This window comes from Brienomyrus brachyistius, unplaced genomic scaffold (genome assembly GCF_023856365.1).
Source record: "Brienomyrus brachyistius isolate T26 unplaced genomic scaffold, BBRACH_0.4 scaffold134, whole genome shotgun sequence".
In the NCBI taxonomy this organism is placed as follows: Eukaryota; Metazoa; Chordata; class Actinopteri; order Osteoglossiformes; family Mormyridae; genus Brienomyrus; species Brienomyrus brachyistius.
In genome coordinates, this window is record NW_026042409.1 from 92,346 (window position 1) to 109,759 (window position 17,414).

Sequence of the window (17,414 nt, forward strand, 5' to 3'; positions counted from 1 at the left end):
GCCTTGCCTGCTCACCCAATTTTAGTGCACCTTAGTTATCCATACTGACCATCTAGTCTCGATACACCCATATATATATATATATATATATATATATATATATATATATATATATATATATATACATGTACATATATATAGTTTTTTTATTAGCAATAGAAAAGAAAAATAACGCAGTTCTCCGTAAAGGAGGGATGGTGGATGGAATATATATATATATATATACATTTATATAAAATAATTGTCACACAACCTGGGTGACATGCCTTGCCTGCTCACCCAGTTTTAGTGCACCTTAGTTATCCATAATGACCATCTAGTCTCGATACACCCATAAATATATATGTATATATATATATATATATATATATAGTTTTTTTATTTTTTTCGTAATGGACAATAAAAATAACGCAGTTCTCTGTAAAGGAGGGATGGTGGATGGAATATATATATACATATATACATTTATATAAAATAATTGTCACACAACCTGGGTGACATGCCTTGCCTGCTCACCCAGTTTTAGTGCACCTTAGTTATCCATACTGACCATCTAGTCTCGATACACCCATAAATATATATACTGAACAAAAATATAAACGCAACACTCTTGTTTCTGCTCCCATTTTTCATGAGATGGACTTAAAGACCTACAATTCATTCCAGATACACAATATTACCATTTCTCTCAAACATTTCTCACAAATCAGTCTAAATGTGTGATAGTGAGCACTTCTGGTTTGCTGAGATAATCCATCCCACCTCACAGGTGTGCCACATCAAGATGCTGATCTGACATCATGGGTAGTGCACAGGTGTACCTTATACTGCCCACAATAAATGGCCACCCTGGAATGTGCAGTTTTTTGCTTTATTGGGGGTCTGGGGACTCAGAACCGGTCAGTATCTGGTGTGACCACCATTTGCCTCATACAATGCAACACATCTTCTTCGCATAGAGTTTATCAGATTGTCAATTGTGGCCTGTGGAATGTTGGTCCACTCCTCTTCAATGGCTGTGCGAAGTTGTTGGATATTAGTGGGAACTGGTACACGCTGTCGTATACGCCGGTCAAGCACATCCCAAACATGCTCAACGGGTGACATGTCCGGTGAGTATGCTGGCCATGCAAGAACTGGGACATTTTCAGCTTCCAAGAACTGTGTACAGATCCTTGCAACATGGGGCCGTGCATCATCTGTCTGAGTGGCTGGTCTCAGACGATCTTGGAGGTGAACCTGCTGGATGTGGAGGTCCTGGGCTGGTGTGGTTACACGTGGTCTGCGGTTGTGAGGCCGGTTGGATGTACTGCCATATTCTCTGAAACGCCTTTGGAGACGGCTTATGGTTGAGAAATGAACATTCAATGCACGAGCAACAGATCTGGTTGACATTCCTGCTGTCAGCATGCCAATTGCACGCTCCCTCAATGCTTGTGGCATCTGTGGCATTTTGCTGTGAGACAAAACTGCACATTCCAGGGTGGCCTTTTATTGTGGGCAGTATAAGGTACACCTGTGCACTACCCATGATGTCAGATCAGCATCTTGATGTGGCACACCTGTGAGGTGGGATGGATTATCTCAGCAAAGCAGAAGTGCTCACTATCACACATTTAGACTGATTTGTGAGAAATGTTTGAGAGAAATGGTAATATTGTGTATCTGGAATGAATTGTAGATCTTTAAGTCCATCTCATGAAAAATGGGAGCAAAAACAAAAGTGTTGCGTTTATATTTTTGTTCAGTGTATGTATATGTATACATATAGTTTTTTTTGTGTTTGTGAAAACGGGTCTTTAATCGGGGAAACGGAGCGGGTAGAGCAGGACGGAACGCAGGCATTGACAAACTACAATGACGGACAGGGCAAACAGGTAAGACCAGGACTTAAAATAGGTCATGACTAATCAAAGTAATCGGGCAAAGCAGGAGACGATCAGGGAAGCACACGTGGGTAATCAGGGGGCGTGGCACACACGAGGAGCGGACAAGCCGGGCATATATGTATATCTATATAAAACCTCATTAATGAGGGACAGGGAACAGAACGGACAGACAGAACTGGCACAGGGGAAGGAGCCAGGACAAGACTTGACATAAGACAGGAAAGGCAGAGAAACAGATCAGAAAGGGGGACACGGAGGGAACAGGCAGGACAAAAGGACCGGGAGTGAACGAAGGGAACATCGGGGAAAGAGGAGCAGAAGCCAGAGGGACGAGGGACAAAGAGAGGAGGGACAGAGACAGGAGGAACAAAGCGAGGGGGAGCAGAGGCAGGAGGGACAAAGACGGGAGGCCAGGGAGAGAAGGAGGGGGAACCAAGAGGAGCCCGAGGGAGACCCAGCGGGCGACGGGAGGCAGCCGGAAGGGCTGCAGGCGGCCGGGAGGCCGGAGCCGGAGGGGCCGAGGAGACGGGGTGAGGGACAGACGCAGGGACGAAGGAGGGAGTCGGAGGGGAGACCAGGGAAGGGGACGAAGGAGCTGGAAGGGACCCTGGCGAGGGCAAGGAGAGAGGGGGAGCCGCAGCAGACGGCGACGTCCTCCGACACGCCAGAGCGGGAGGACCAGCAGGCGAATGAGGAGCCGCCGTCGGGGGGCCCGCAGGCAACCGATAAGACGCCGGAGGAGGGACCGAGGCAGGGCGACGAGGCCGCGGAGGGGGACCCGCAGACGACAGCCGACCCGGAGGGCCAGGACCCGCAGGTGCCGACCAAGCCCTAGCGCCGGCGAGGGAGGGCGAGCCAGGGGGCTGGGCGGGTGGGACCCCAGCCGTGCGTCTGTGTCCTCTCCCCTTATGGGACACAGACATAAGGACCTGCGGCCGGGGTCGGGCTCGTCGGGGTGAGGGTACCAGAGTCACAGGGGGAGAAGGGACTGGAGTGGGGCCAGGGACTGGAGCTGCAGGCTGCAGAGGGGGCGCCTGCCCGGGAGCTGCAGGCAGGGAAAGCGCCTCGGACGTGGGCGCGGTAGCTGCAGGCAGCGGAGACGGCTGCTCGGGCTCTGGGGCCGCAGGGGGCACTTATTTTATTATATAAAATAAGTGTCACACAACCGGGGTGACATGCCTTGCCTGCTTGTGGGATGAGGAAGACTCAGGGACTGGAAATGGGATTAAAACTGAAGATGTGCTCATTCCTTTGTGTATTTACAAATTTTCCTTCCGTCAGACATGAGGAGTTTGCTGCTATATTTGGCACTAATAGAGATTCTGATGCTGCTATTTTTATTGTCTATTAGTTTGTTATTATTTACAAGTTCTGTTGTGTTTTTGCATTTTTCTCTTCTGGTTAATTAACTGCTGTCTGTTTGCTGTGAAGTATGAGTGTGGTGAGTAAGACTCAGGGACTGGAAGTGGGATTACAACTAAAGATAACATGCTTATTCCTTTTTGTATTGTTTACAAATTTCCTTCCGTCAAACATGAGGAGTTTGCTGCTATATTGTGCACTAACAGAGATTCTGATGCTGCTATTTTTATTGTTTATAAATGTGTTATTGTTTCCAAGTTGAGTATTCAATAAATGCTAAATTGAGAAATTTTGTGTATCGTTTGTTATTATTAGTGTGATATTTTACCATGCAAATAGAGGGGAAAACGTCCAATTATCGGCCAAAAAAAATCAGCAGCATATATCGGCCATCGCCTGACCCTTGACTTGAAAAACCCATATCGGTCGACCTCTAGTAACAGTACATTCTGTCCAATTCATCCATCGAGTTAAGTCACACACCCACTTGAGGGGGCACTCCGGCAGACGTGAGGATGGGGATGTTCTTTCCGCTATAACATCCACTGCAGAAGTACATCTCGCTCCTGTTCACAGGGCTTACTTCAATGATGAAGCAGGGCTGGTTGTCTGGACAAGAAGTTGTCCTGCTGCTGGGTCTCGGTGCCGTTTTTCCACCTAAGCTTGAAGGTGGAAATGTGTTCCAACTTGGTCCCTGGGACTGCAGCATAGCCAAACATCGCGAGCAGCGTCGGCCACACCCACCACCAGAACCATCACACCGTCCTATACACATAAAGAAGAACTAAAACATAGAGTGTTGTGACAATCTATGCGTTAATGTTTGGCAGCATAGGTGATTCATTAAAATTATACCGAAGAATGGAAAATGTGATATTTAGAATATTTTTTGCCATTTAGTAGCTAATTTAAGCACTTACCCAATGCCTCAATTTGTTTTAGGTCAGTAATGTCTGAGCCAAAAGAATGAATGTATGAATTTAATACAATTCACCCACTCCCACCCACACACAAATCTGAAATTCAATTTAAGACACTTCTTAAACATTAGTGCATTAACAAAAAAGGAAAATCTTAAGAGATTCAGTAGGATTTTCTATGTTAGACTTAAGCTAATAGTTCAATAGTTTTTACATATTTCAATATACCAATTTGACTTTAATGTTGAAACAGATGCTAAAACATGGAATAATTTCATAACTAGAGAAACATGTTATTCACAAACACTAGCAAAGGTAGCTTATAGTTAAGCTTACTTAAGTCAGCAAGTCAGGCTACAGTGTGTAAGAATAGTCGTAAACGATAATTTGTCTCAGTCTTACATGACAGAATAAGTAAACAGAAAATATAAAATGGCTGAAACAGCGTCATTAACGCCAGCTACAGTAGAGGCGCAGAAAAGGTGTCATGACTGAAGTATTCCCAAACTCTGGAAGACCGTATGCGAGCCTTTTTTGCCGCGTGTTTCTCCAGAGGCTCCGGAGCTCCGCTGGTTGACACAGCCATGTTGGTTCATGTGCAGGGGGACGAGCGGCAAATTTCTTTTTTGCAGGGTGGTAGGTGATGTCTCATTAATATTTATTAATTTACTTACAAAATGGTGCGGCACTGCATCCAAGCCTGCGGCACTCAGAGTCACAAATACAGTGGAAACCATTTGTAGTAATTACGTCTGTCTGGCTGATTTCCAACTAATTGATATTTGTATATTTATTACATGAATATAAGGTAATATAAGGTAATAGAAGAGGTATTTAATGGTTTTCCATCTGAGGAATTTGCAAAAAACTGCAGTGCATGATGGGTCGGACCTAAAGGCTGCCTTAACGTCCTCATCTGTATGACGACATACATCAAGACTAGGAAGGTGCATAATGTTCATGTCTGGTTGCGTTTGTTGGTCCAGAAAGTAATTCAATTTCGCCATGTAGGTTACGTTCTTAAAAACTGCTTGGATATAGCCCGATTATATGCTGTGGGCCTTTTAATTTCTTTGTTTACCAGGTAGGCTACCTTCTTTAAACTGCGTTTTGTTAGACTACATATTTAGGGAGGTCTTTATAAATTTATAGTAGTCTTCATAAATATGTACATAGTTTAGCCTAACCCAGCCACTTAAGGGAGAAAGCCAGCTCAACTAGGTGTCGGTCCCAAGCCCGGATTAATGGGGAGGGTTGGCGTCAAGAAATAAAGAGACTGTATCTTCACTGCATGACTGATGTCAAAATGTGTGAAATATGTGGTTGTATTAATAAATGCATTAAAGTAGGTTAATGATTCTGTGCTGTCTAAATTGTATAGAAAATTTCTACGTATAGCCAAACAAATCTCCTCCTGTTTGAAAAGGCATAGAAAAAGCAATTTAGCCACTAAAACTTTACAGTTTTTGTGAGGGACAGTCGAATTCTCTCGTTTCTCTCGTCAAGTTTTTTTGTGATCCTGCACCTACACTTTGCCGGCCCCAGGAGGATGGGCTCCCCCTTTGAGTTTGGTCCCTCCCAAGGTTTCTTCCTTCTTGGGAGTTTTTCCATGCTATCGGCGCCTATGGCTTACTCACTGGGGGCTTTGGGTGGGCATGATATAAAGCAAAGCATTTTCCCTCCCAGTTTCCTCCTCTGGTCCACATTGCAGGACCATCAGCCATCAGAAACAGCCAGACGGTCTCCTTCAGCTTCTTTAGTGTCCTTGGAAGCCAAGGCAGTTTTAGGTCTGAGAAGAGGTTTATCAGAAGGACACATATTACGTCGTTTGTCCTGAAATGTAACATGGGGAGGAAAAGTTAAGCGGTTTAGTCAGATTGGAGTCGTTTATTCAGCAGTGGCAGCGCCAGTGACTTAATGCTACAGGTGCTATAGGGGAGTGAGATTATTTAGACCGGGTGCTTTAGCTTTTCAGCTTATGTAGATGGTGTATAGAAGCACACAGCACGATAAGCTACAGCATGGATAAAATAGGATAAAATATGAAATTCTAACGTCTAGCTCACAGAGCCTCTATGTGTACTTTGAAGAAAAAATACACTACAAGTATGCTGTAAAAACCGCAAAAATGTCTTACACAATATACAGATTTTACAGATAGTTAAAGAAAAAATGAAACCAATATTTTGGGGGTGCTGTGGGGGTACTATGGTCATTGGAGGAGGAGCTAGAGCCCCCCCCCCCAAGCTTTTCCTTGGTGCTGCCACTGTTGTTCAGATTAAAAGTAACATTGTCATTAATAAACAGTACTCTGATCAAATTTTTGCATGTACAAACACAATCAAAGTTTAACCACATGTTTAGACACAATTCACACACCTGTTACATTTCCATAATGCTAAGACTCTCTACACTTACTTCATCCACTTTCTTGTTTGGTACACAGTCATTTGATGGATGTGTAAGATCATTACCAGACCGTCTGCTGCAAACTCTACAGTTAATGAATGGCTGCAAAAACACACAGACACACAAAAACAGTATTTAAAGAGTGGTGGGCAATAAATACAGTGAGAGAAGGTGTAGTAAAGATATATCTAATGATTTAAGGCAGAGCTGCTGGAGTGCAGGGTTTAATGACACAGAACAATTTTAGAGGAAAGAGCTTCCAAAGCAGGGTCACCATAAGGCTATATTATACAAAGCAAGTTCATCTAAAAGTATGAACAACAAATCCCGTTTAACTGAACACTGCTCTGTATTAAAATACTGTCCTCCGATCAAGCTAAGTGGTCCTGTAGTTCACTATTTAAAGAGGTAAATTTAAAGGGTAATTCACACTGCACATCTACCCTGCTCTGACCAGGTTTAATTACTGGCTTTCTAATTAAAACAAGAGTTAAGTCCTGCCCTTTCACCACAAAACACCACACTGCCATTTAAGGCTGATTTCAACAATGAGTTTTAGTTAACCTGGCTCGATTGAGTTAACTCTGGGTATGTAAAACCCGCTTTGTAGTACAGCCCACAGGTCTTTAAATAAGGCCAGCTAGGGTTCATAGCTCGAAGCATAATCTACAGGTCACCCCTCAGATGATTAGCATTTGCTTCTGCCTGGTAATCCAGCCTTTAAGCCTGTAAACCTACTAAAATTTGAGAATAAGGTGAAGGAACTGGCTCTTTGAGGCCACCTATGTATTTGTTACTTTATTGTTGGCTAACTTTCCCCCGCAGGGCATCAAAAAAGTTAACATGAACCTAAATTAATTTGCTAACTGATATGTCCAATGCTCACAGTCACAGTGACTCTTTACTTACCCTCTTGTCCATGAAAATACAGTCAGCCCGATGGTCTGTTGCAGTTGACTTTGGACATTTTGTTGCTCTCAAGAGAATCTCAATGTCAATGTATTCACTGCTGATCTAAATCACATAAACACGTTATATACAAAATTGCCTACAACTGTTTTAAAGGCAATATAACAAACAATAATCACCCAAAAAATGGCAAACTGTCACAGACTTGACTGCAGCAGATTCAGAGAGAAACTGTGAGAAGGTAAAATTGACCAGGGCTGAGATATACAACCATCACTTTCATTGTGAAGAGACATTAAGCATCATATGCATTGAAATTAAAACATCAAAATCAATGTGATACTCATTAGTTCAGCTTGCAGATGATGAAAGTTTCACACTTTTGTAAACACTTTCTCAGCAGTTACCTTCGGACGGCCCTGGATGTTATAGAAATTCATGTGCTGACGGGTTCCTTGATGAGCATTTTCGACTGCGAGTTTAATGGCCGTCTTGTGAGTGCAGGGAGACTGTGGTAATCTTGCTGGGCCTCTGTGGAGATAAGCAGAGCTCCATAAGCCAAAACCAGAAGCAGCAGGCGGGTCATCTTCCTCTCAGCTTTGAAGGGAGAAGCAGGACTGAGGACACTGATCTGTGGTCCCCTTATCCAGCACGTCCAGGGGCGTGTCCTTCACTCGAAACAAACAGACCTTTGAACAACATTGGAAAACTCTTCAGGATGAATTGAGGCAGGTGGTCAAGTGGGTTTATTGTTATTTCAGCAATATACACAGTACACAGTGAAAGGAAACATTGTTCCTCCTGGACCACGGTGCAACACAAAGAAGAAAAACAGAAACAACACAAGATGACACAAGTGCGGGCAAGATAGAACTATACAGAGTGAAAGGAGCACAAACAGAGGGAGAAAGTGCAAGATAAACACAAGAGCAACAATACAATACTACAGGACAAGACAGCGCAGTCAAGAACACAGAGTGCAGCCAGAGCTAACCTGAATAGGGGCATCAAGGTTGCCAGGCAGGCAGAGAAACAGAAAATAGAGGTCTACTTCACATACAACAACCCACAGTGGGTGTGGCAGGGAATACAACACATTACAAACTTCAAAGGCAACAACACCGTCACTGTTAACAGCAACGCCCTTTTAGCAAAGGAGCTAAACAGCTTCTTTGCTCGTCTGGAGGAACACAGAGCAGACATAGCCACACTGCCCCCTCCCCCAATCTCCAGCACTCACAGACTCCCTCTGCAGGAACACCACGCGAGAAGGCACATTGCATCTCTAGGTGTGTGGAGTTTAAGACAAGGCAAGTGATGCTACGATAATATAATTCCTTGGTAAGACCCCACCTAGAATATTGTGTGCGGGTTTGGTTACCATACCTTAAGAAGGACATTGCTGCCTTGGAAAAGGTGCAACGTAGGGCAACGAGAATGATTCCTGGTCTTAGAGGAATGTCTAATGAGGAGAGGTTAGCTGAGCTGAATCTGTTTAGCCTCGAGCAAAGGAGACTAAGGGGGGACATAATCCAGGTGTTTAAGATTCTAACAGGTCTGGATGCTGTTCAGCCAAATGGCTATTTCAATGTTAGTTTAAATACCAGAACTCGTGGCCATAAGTGGAAATTAGCTGGAGAACATTTTAAAACGAATTTGATGAAGCATTTCTGTACACAGCGTGTAGTTAGAGTATGGAATAGTCTTCCTGTTATTGTAACACAAGCTAAAACCCTGGGTTCTTTTAAATCAGAGCTAGATAAGATTTTTGAGCTATTAGCTAAGTTCTCCTCAAAGGAGCTTGATGGGCCGAATGGCCTCCTCTCATTTGTAAATCTCTTTGGTTCTTATGAGTCAGCTTACAGAGATGAGGTCCAGAAACTGATAGGTTGGAGTTCAGCAAACAATTTGGCACTAAACAGCACAAAGACAAAGGAATCACTGACTTCAGGAAGGATGGAGGCGACACTGGCCTGCCTAGATGGATGGATGGATGTTTTTATTGACATTGTAAGTACAATGAGATTTAGTTTGGAACGCGCCAGCAGCTACACAGTATATTTACAATTATATAGATTGTGAGGCATAAAATAAGGTGTGAGTAATATAACATAACGACATAATATAAGTAATCATTAATTAATCATTACAGATGGTATGAGGTGTGAACCGCTAGGCTGCTATGGCATGTTTGGTATCAAACCGATGGAAAATCACTCCAGTTTCCAAATCTGGTCAGTGGTTACCACGAAAGTGAATATATCAAAAGTTACACCAGCCTAACGAAAATCATCAATACAAGGGAAATCACTCTGGTCATAAATCTCAAAAGGACTGATACAGACCCCCTTCCGAAAGCCCGCCAAATGGATGGTCAGCCATTGGTCCAGGAGTCGAATTCCTGGTCACTCCTATTCACGAACTTTACACTATAAAACCTGGCACCTCAGAACAAAGCCAGGAGAGGAGAAACAGAAGGGAGGAGAAAACAAAAGACCATCAGCACGAAGAGAGGCAGAGAACATCAGCCCAAGAGAAGAGAAGCCCACAAGAAGCCCTCCTGAAGCCTATCAGTGAAGACCCAGCTGGACAGAGAACTGCAACCAAGCCCAAGCTTCACCAGGAGAGGGAATCAGAGGGGCTCCACTCCAACAACCGCTGCAAACACCGCGCCTCCCTGAGTGCCATCACCCATCAGCTCATCAGCCTCCGCAACCAACTGCCAAGACCCCCCCCCCCCCACTCTGCAACCAAGTAAACAAACTTCCTTTCATTTATAACAACCTAAACTCCTATTCACCTGCTATATTACTTTAGGACAGTATTTCCACAAATTGCTTGCTTTGCAGAACAGTATTTTCCCTTTTAAGGTTACTCATTTTAAATCTGGTCATTGCATTTTCATGATTACATTGTTTGTGTCCACTCCGTTATTTCGTGTTTATTGTTTGTTAGGTGTAATGTCTGTCTTATGTTAGTTATAGGAATAAATGCATGTCTTTTACACAACTTCAGCCTCCGTTCATTGAGTGCTCACAAGAATCCCTGCCTGTGCGATCTACGCTCTGAAACCTCAAATTCGCCTGAAATATCGCGAGACTCTCTCTCATTGGCCGTGAGGGGAGCTTCGCTACCGATCGTTTACATTACCTGGTGACGCAGCTCGTTGGACAAGCCTTCTATTCTAACCCAGGTTATTACGTGATACTGGTTATTAATGAGTTCCATTTAAGTCACACATTAACAGACTCACGGTGTTTCGCAATTGAGTTTGAGCCGACCATTCAGCATAAAAATTGGTTAATAATCACAAGGCACAAGGTTTAAACTTATTCTGAGCACACAATTTAAACTTTTTATGACCGAACGTGCAGTGAAGAAGCGCTACTGTCAACTGGTTGCAAAAGTCGCACTCATGGCAATCTGAAGGCATTTAAGCGGGATCATATGGGCTTATTATAGTTATTTTTATTTCTATTATTAGTAGTTATATTATTTTGTTTTATTTTCGGTGATTTCATTGTAGTTCTTTCGTATTAAACTGCAGTAAACTTTAACCCTATGTCTGACGAGATTCTCAGATGTAGCGCTTTGTTTCCAGGTTCAATTCGGACGAGTGTCTCCGTTTCTATATATCCTGGGAGAGATCTCTCTATTAGCGAACGGGAATACTTGTTATGAGGTTCTAACCTAAATTATGTTGCGCTTGGACATAAGACCGATAGCTTAGTTACCTATCAGGATCATACTCGTATGTGTGTGCCTGCTTTAGACAAAGCAAGTTTAACACAACTTTGCGCTGTGAGCCAAGTGTGTGTCATTTAGAAATTGGGAGTCTCCTGTGCTTGAGACCCGCCGTGGTTAAGCACCATTTGCGACGAGATATAGTGCACTCACAATTTAAATCTGTCGCCGTAACGCGTGCGCCGTCTCGCTTCAGTAATTGTTTTAAGGGGTGATGACGAAGATGACGAATTTACTTTCCTGAAGAGGAGCAGGATGGGTCACGCGTTCTGTAAGATTTGTCTCCCACGGGGAAGGAACGATGTCAGTCGGCATGAAAAATCCAAGTCATTAGTGAATGACAGAGCCGCATGAGTGAACATGAAAAATTAATAGAAAATAAATGACAAATGGTTATTTTATATTTTATATATTTTATATATTTATATTTATATTATATTTTATATAATTTATATTATTTTATATTTCCTGTCTTAAAATGTAAGGGATACACATGGTCATTTCCGTTGTTTCCTGTTTCCTGCGAGAGTGATACTGACTGCTAGCGCGCGAACTTTGAAACCATAGATATCACCTAAATAATAATTCGAGTTAAGTCATTGGGAAAAAGCTTCGCAAGATTAATAATCCTCCAAAATAAATAAATAAAATTTCCCAGACCCCGACGGATTAATCACCTACGCAAGTACCGACCCACGATCTTCGTTCAATTAAGAAGGTGCTTCCAGCCTTACAGCCTCAGTTTACGTAAGTACAACGCCATGTCTACTGTTCCGTGTTCTGAGTGTAATATGTTTAGCTATTCTTCTCCAGTCATTAGCGGTATTTATACATGTGAGAAGTGTCAGTTAGTCGCTAGACTGACGGAGAAGATTGTAGTGTTAGAGGGACGTATCCGGACGTTACATAACATTCAGGAGAATGAGAGTTTTATTGACTCAGTATTAGCGGCTCCGGATATGTCCGCGATAGCCAGTAAGTCTCCCCCTGCTCCGGCAGCAGAGCCTTCGCAGCAAGGCGAGTGGGTGACGACCCGGCGGCATAGTCGCAAATCCAAACCAAACTTACACCGGCACCATTCGCCTATCCGCGTTTCCAACAGGTTCTCCCCACTCAGTGAAACTCCCACTGAGACGCCTGTTGAAAGTGCTCTAATAATTGGTGATTCTATTCTAAGAAACGTGAGAGTAGCGACTCCAGCGACCATTGTAAATTGTCTCCCGGGTGCCAGAGCGACCGACATCTCGGCAAATTTAAAAGTGCTGGCTAAAAGTAAACGTAAATACTCTCAGATAGTTATCCACGTCGGCACTAATGATGTCCGATTGAGGCAATCGGAGATCACAAAGGCAAATTTTAAAGAGGTGTGCAACATTGCGAAGAAGATGTGTGTGTCAGTAACGTGCTCTGTCCAGACTAAAAACTCAAGTCCAGACTAAAAACACACCTGTTTAGTTTAGCGTATAGGGACACTAGTTCTAGCCCTAGCTAACTCTTCACTCCCAGGCAGACCTGTAGTGTGAGGTGTAGAGCTGGGTGGGGATCGGTGCCATTGGCTTTGGATGAACTGGATTGTCAGTGCTGTCACTCTAGCTTTGCAATCTCTTGTGGAACTGGAGTGCTGACATTTCAGGGACTCCCCATGCCGGCATTCCCACTTGCCTCTCCCTCCTACTGATGCTGCCATAGCCATATCTGCCGGAGCTTGCAGATTGCACTTCATATTGTACTCACCTAGCTTTTAGCACTGCCAATAGCCTCCTCTACTATGCCTAATTGTACATTTTATTTCCCCTACTCCTCCTGGGGGTGATGCCTGGAGACCTCAATCTATCAAGATATCCAGCACACCCGACCACCACCAGTGACGTCCCTGCATCCAGCTCGCCGTTCTGATCTTCCATGTATGACCCGCTGCCTTACCTCTGGTTGCCTGGCAATTGGAAGAAGACTCGGCTTCGGCATTGGCTTATCTTCCTTGCTCTCCTCTCTCTATTTGACTATCCCTGCCGGCCCCTGGAGGATGGGCTTCCCCTTTGAGTCTGGTCCCTCTCAAGGTTTCTTCCTTCTAGGGAGTTTTTCCTTGCCACTGTCGCCTATGGCTTACTCACTGGGGGCTTTGGGTGAGGATACTGTAAAGCGCTTTGAGACAATGTAATGTTGTGATAATGCGCTATATAAAAATAAATTTGTTTGTTTGTTGTTGTTGATACTGGAGCCTGGTTGCGGTGGTGGGATGGCTCACGGCGGGTGCCGGAAAATTTCAGAGAGAGAGATGGAATACCGCTTTTGTCAAATTGACAGGTCGGGTCAAAGGTCACGTTCAAAAGTTCAGTGGGCGGAGCTTATGTTGTAGTGGGTTGAGCTTGGTTGTGTAACTGACGCAATAGCATATGGATTTAATTATTTATTTAAATATTTTTTTTTGTCTTCTTCCCCGGGGGGTTGGTTGTGTAACTGCTGCAATGGTATTTGTATTTAATTATTTATTTATTATTTTAAATGATTGTGGCTTAGGGGGCCTGGGTTGGTTGTGTTAGTGCTGCAATGGTATTTGGATTTAATTATTTTATTATTTTAAATGCTTATTTTAAATGTTTATTATTTTAAAATGATATTGAGGAGAGTGCTTATGAGTGTGTATTATTTTAAAAATGATATTGATGAGAGTGCTTATGAGCGTGTGTTATTTGAATAAGTTATTATTATTATTATTTTGTGGTGCGCGGGCGGGAGTGAGCGTGGCTGGGTTACCTGATGGAGCGCGAGCGTACGGTGTGCGGTAGCGTGGTAAGGTCCCCGGGCTTCGGAGAATCAGCAAAGGACTTATTCACATACTGGTGCGGTAGCGCGGAAAGGTCCGCACGGCTTTGGATAATCCTCGGAGAGAGCGATGCGGGAGAGCTGAGAGGCGTGCTGCTGCGCGAGTCTGAGAGAAACTGTGAGAGACTGTGGGATAAAATGGTAAAGTTGGAGCAAAGAATGAGAGGAGGAGGTGCAGGGTCTATCGTCCAATAAAAACGCTCGGCGCTAGTTTTGACCGTGTGTTTTTTCCTCACGCAAGCGTTTGTATCACATCGGCGTATGGCGCCAATTTGTAAAGGTCATAAGTCGAGACATACATCGAGTCTGTCAATTTGTCCGCCAGTAAATTCTGCAGGGCCGTGCCACCTGACCATCGAGGCGCCCCCCTACCCGGCCACGCGGGCCATACATCGAGTCTGACACTTTACCCCTCCAGTAAATTCTGTTTAAAGTTTTGTTTTCACATACGTCCCAAATTACAGATAATTTTCTTACACAGGCACGAGTAGCATCATCAAGGCCGTACCACCTGGTCATACATCAAGTCTGACAATTTCCCCGCCAGTAAATTCTGTTTATAGTTTTGTTTGTCATACATGACCGTGCAGATATGGGGTGACAGAGACAATTAAATTGTATTACGTCGAGCGGGGGGCCTTTTCCTCCTCCTAGAGGCATCATCTTCATCCGTACCACGCCCCCACGAGCAGGCCGTGTAGAATATAGGGAGCTTCGCGCTGCAGGGCCAACTCTATCTTTTCAAAAAATACAGACATGTCTGGGACTTCCGAAATGAAAGATTCAACCTCACCTTCTAAGACTCAACAGGAGCAGGAGGCCATTATGCAGCCTCCGGGGGCTCCCAGGAAGATTCATACGGCACGTAGACGGGTACCTATGATGCGACCGTCGGAAGACCCGAGGGCTATCTGGGAGCTGCCCAACGGGAATAAACTGGTCTGCCTCTTTGACAACGTTGCGGAGGAACTGCGCGTCTTTCAGGTCACCGGAGACGGCCCAGACCCCCCGAAAGACGACCCGTATCTGGTGACTTTTTCCGAAACGGAATGGGGAAACTTGAAGACTGTCGTTACCCCGATGATGGAGGAGAGCACCGACCCCGACCTTGAGGTCGAGACTGGAAGAATGGAGATGCACTATAGAGATGCTCGTAAACAGCGTACCAGCATTATGAAGTGGGACGCGACCGGGGAGCTGGACAAGAGAATGGTGAATATATGGCAGTGGCCTAAATGCGACTGTTTTGGCCTGAGAATACCGTTTGTGATTTGGATGCAGATGATTCAAGAAAAGTCTGGTTACTACCAAGCGATGTTTAAGGAGAGTCGGGGGCGTAAGCAGATGCAAGAGATGACAAACCCTACGCCGTAAGGACCCCCCTCACCCCCTCACCCGCCGTCGCTATATAAAGTGGACTCTGTTACAACCCCTTTTCACAAACATCATGGCAGCAGCAGGAGCAGCAGCAAATTATAGCGACGGTGAAAGCGGGGACAATGAGGCTCCAGCAGCAACCCTGACCTCTGATCCCGGGGAGCTCCTTCCAACCCCCCCATCATCACCGGCCTCTGATCCTGGAGAGGACCCTCCGACGCCTGAGATCTGCACGCTTCTCTCCAGACCGGCTCTCTGCCGTGGGATGCTGACTTGTATTAAGGCTATGATAGTGGGCCTTTTAACCTCAGTCATCAGGAAGCATCAAGAGAGAAACTGCTACGGTTGTGAAGTGGATCACCCCAGTCAGAGACAACACCCTTGTTTGTTTCCCCCAGGTAGAAATTACTTTTACATACACTTTGACTCTGTGTTGCGTGACCTCTGGACCGATCGGCTGACACCCGCCTTGACCCACGTTCTATCGACCCTGGGCATCCGAGCGGCCGCCGGCAGGTTGGAGGGGGCAGTGGAAGCTATCCTGTACGATCTGCGTGAGGCCCGCAACGGCATGGTGGAAATCACTCGACTGGAACAAGATCTGTTTGAGCAGAACCCAGCGTTTAAGCAGATCCTGGAAGAAGAATTTCTGACTCGTTGGGAGGCCCGAGACTAAAACAAAAAGCATCTTGTGATGGGGAACGGTATCAGCAGACCCTTACGGCGGTTTATGTTAAATGTTTTTTTAGAAAAAGTTAGTCCACTATTGTTGCGTGCTATTGATAAAAGCGATTGTCGGGATGATTATGCTTGTTGCTGCTTTCATAGAGTGTTATTTGAGATTTCTCAAGTCGGAGAAAATTATCAGCGGGGGATGGATTTACTTACTCAACTGATGTCAGAGGGAGAAAGACATTCCCCCGAAAGTCTCATACGCGCTTGTCTATCTTGTATTCCTGACAATGAATTTGACTGTAATCACATTTTTGTATTTTACGCTTTAATAGTAGATGTAGTCACCTCTAAATTTCATGATAAGCAGCCTATCGATGTTAATCAGATGCTTTCTACTCTACATACATGTATCGTTGAAAAAGCCACTATATCCACTTTACTGCATGTGACATCGCTAATCTACCTCAACAACTGTCACGGCTGTAACTAAATGTATACCTGCATTTTGAAAATGTAACCTTCACAAATTGTATACCAGCTTTTTTAAAATATATATATATATCTTTCACTAATTGCAAAAATAAAAAAAAATTTAAACTTGAATACCATTGTAATAGTCTTTGTAAATAATGGGTAAAAATGCTGAGCAGGGTGGCCGAGTGGTTAAGGCGTTGGACTTAAGATCCAATGGACGTATGTCCGCGTGGGTTCGATCCCCACCCCAGCTAAACTCTTTTGTAAAATAATAATAATTAAAAAACAAACTACACAATATGGGTTAAATGTAGAAAAAACACACAAAAATTTCACTGATGTTCACTCAGTCTCTTACCTCAACAACTGTCACGGCTGTAACTAAATGTATACCTGCATTTTGAAAATGTAACCTTCACAAATTGTATACCAGCTTTTTTAATATATATATATATATATATATCTTTCACTAATTGCAAAAATAAAAAAAAAATAAAACTTGAATACCGTTGTAATAGTCTTTGTAAATAACAGGTAAAAAATGCTGAGCAGGGTGGCCGAGTGGTTAAGGCGTTGGACTTAAGATCCAATGGACGTATGTCCGCGTGGGTTCGATCCCCACCCCAGCTAAACTCTTTTGTAAAATAATAATAATTAAAAAAACAAACTACACAATATGGGTTAAATGTAGAAAAAACACACAAAAATTTCACTGATGTTCACTCAGTCTCCTAACAACCCCCCATCCACAGTCAGCTATAAAACGCCGCACCCCCGCTCTCCCCCCACTCAGTGTGTGAAAAGCATGTCTGTTGCCAAGACTACAGCTCGC

At 44.1% G+C, this 17,414-nt stretch overlaps 2 non-coding genes across 2 annotated transcripts; both read left to right on the forward strand.

Moving 5' to 3' along the window:
- The first annotated feature begins 16,753 nt into the window (after window positions 1-16,753).
- Window positions 16,754-16,836, forward strand: trnal-uaa (transfer RNA leucine (anticodon UAA)). The gene has a single exon. It is a non-coding gene; the product is annotated as a tRNA-Leu (tRNA).
- A 293-nt stretch (window positions 16,837-17,129) lies between these two features.
- On the forward strand, window positions 17,130-17,212 carry trnal-uaa (transfer RNA leucine (anticodon UAA)). The gene has a single exon. It is a non-coding gene; the product is annotated as a tRNA-Leu (tRNA).
- Window positions 17,213-17,414: the final 202 nt, after the last annotated feature.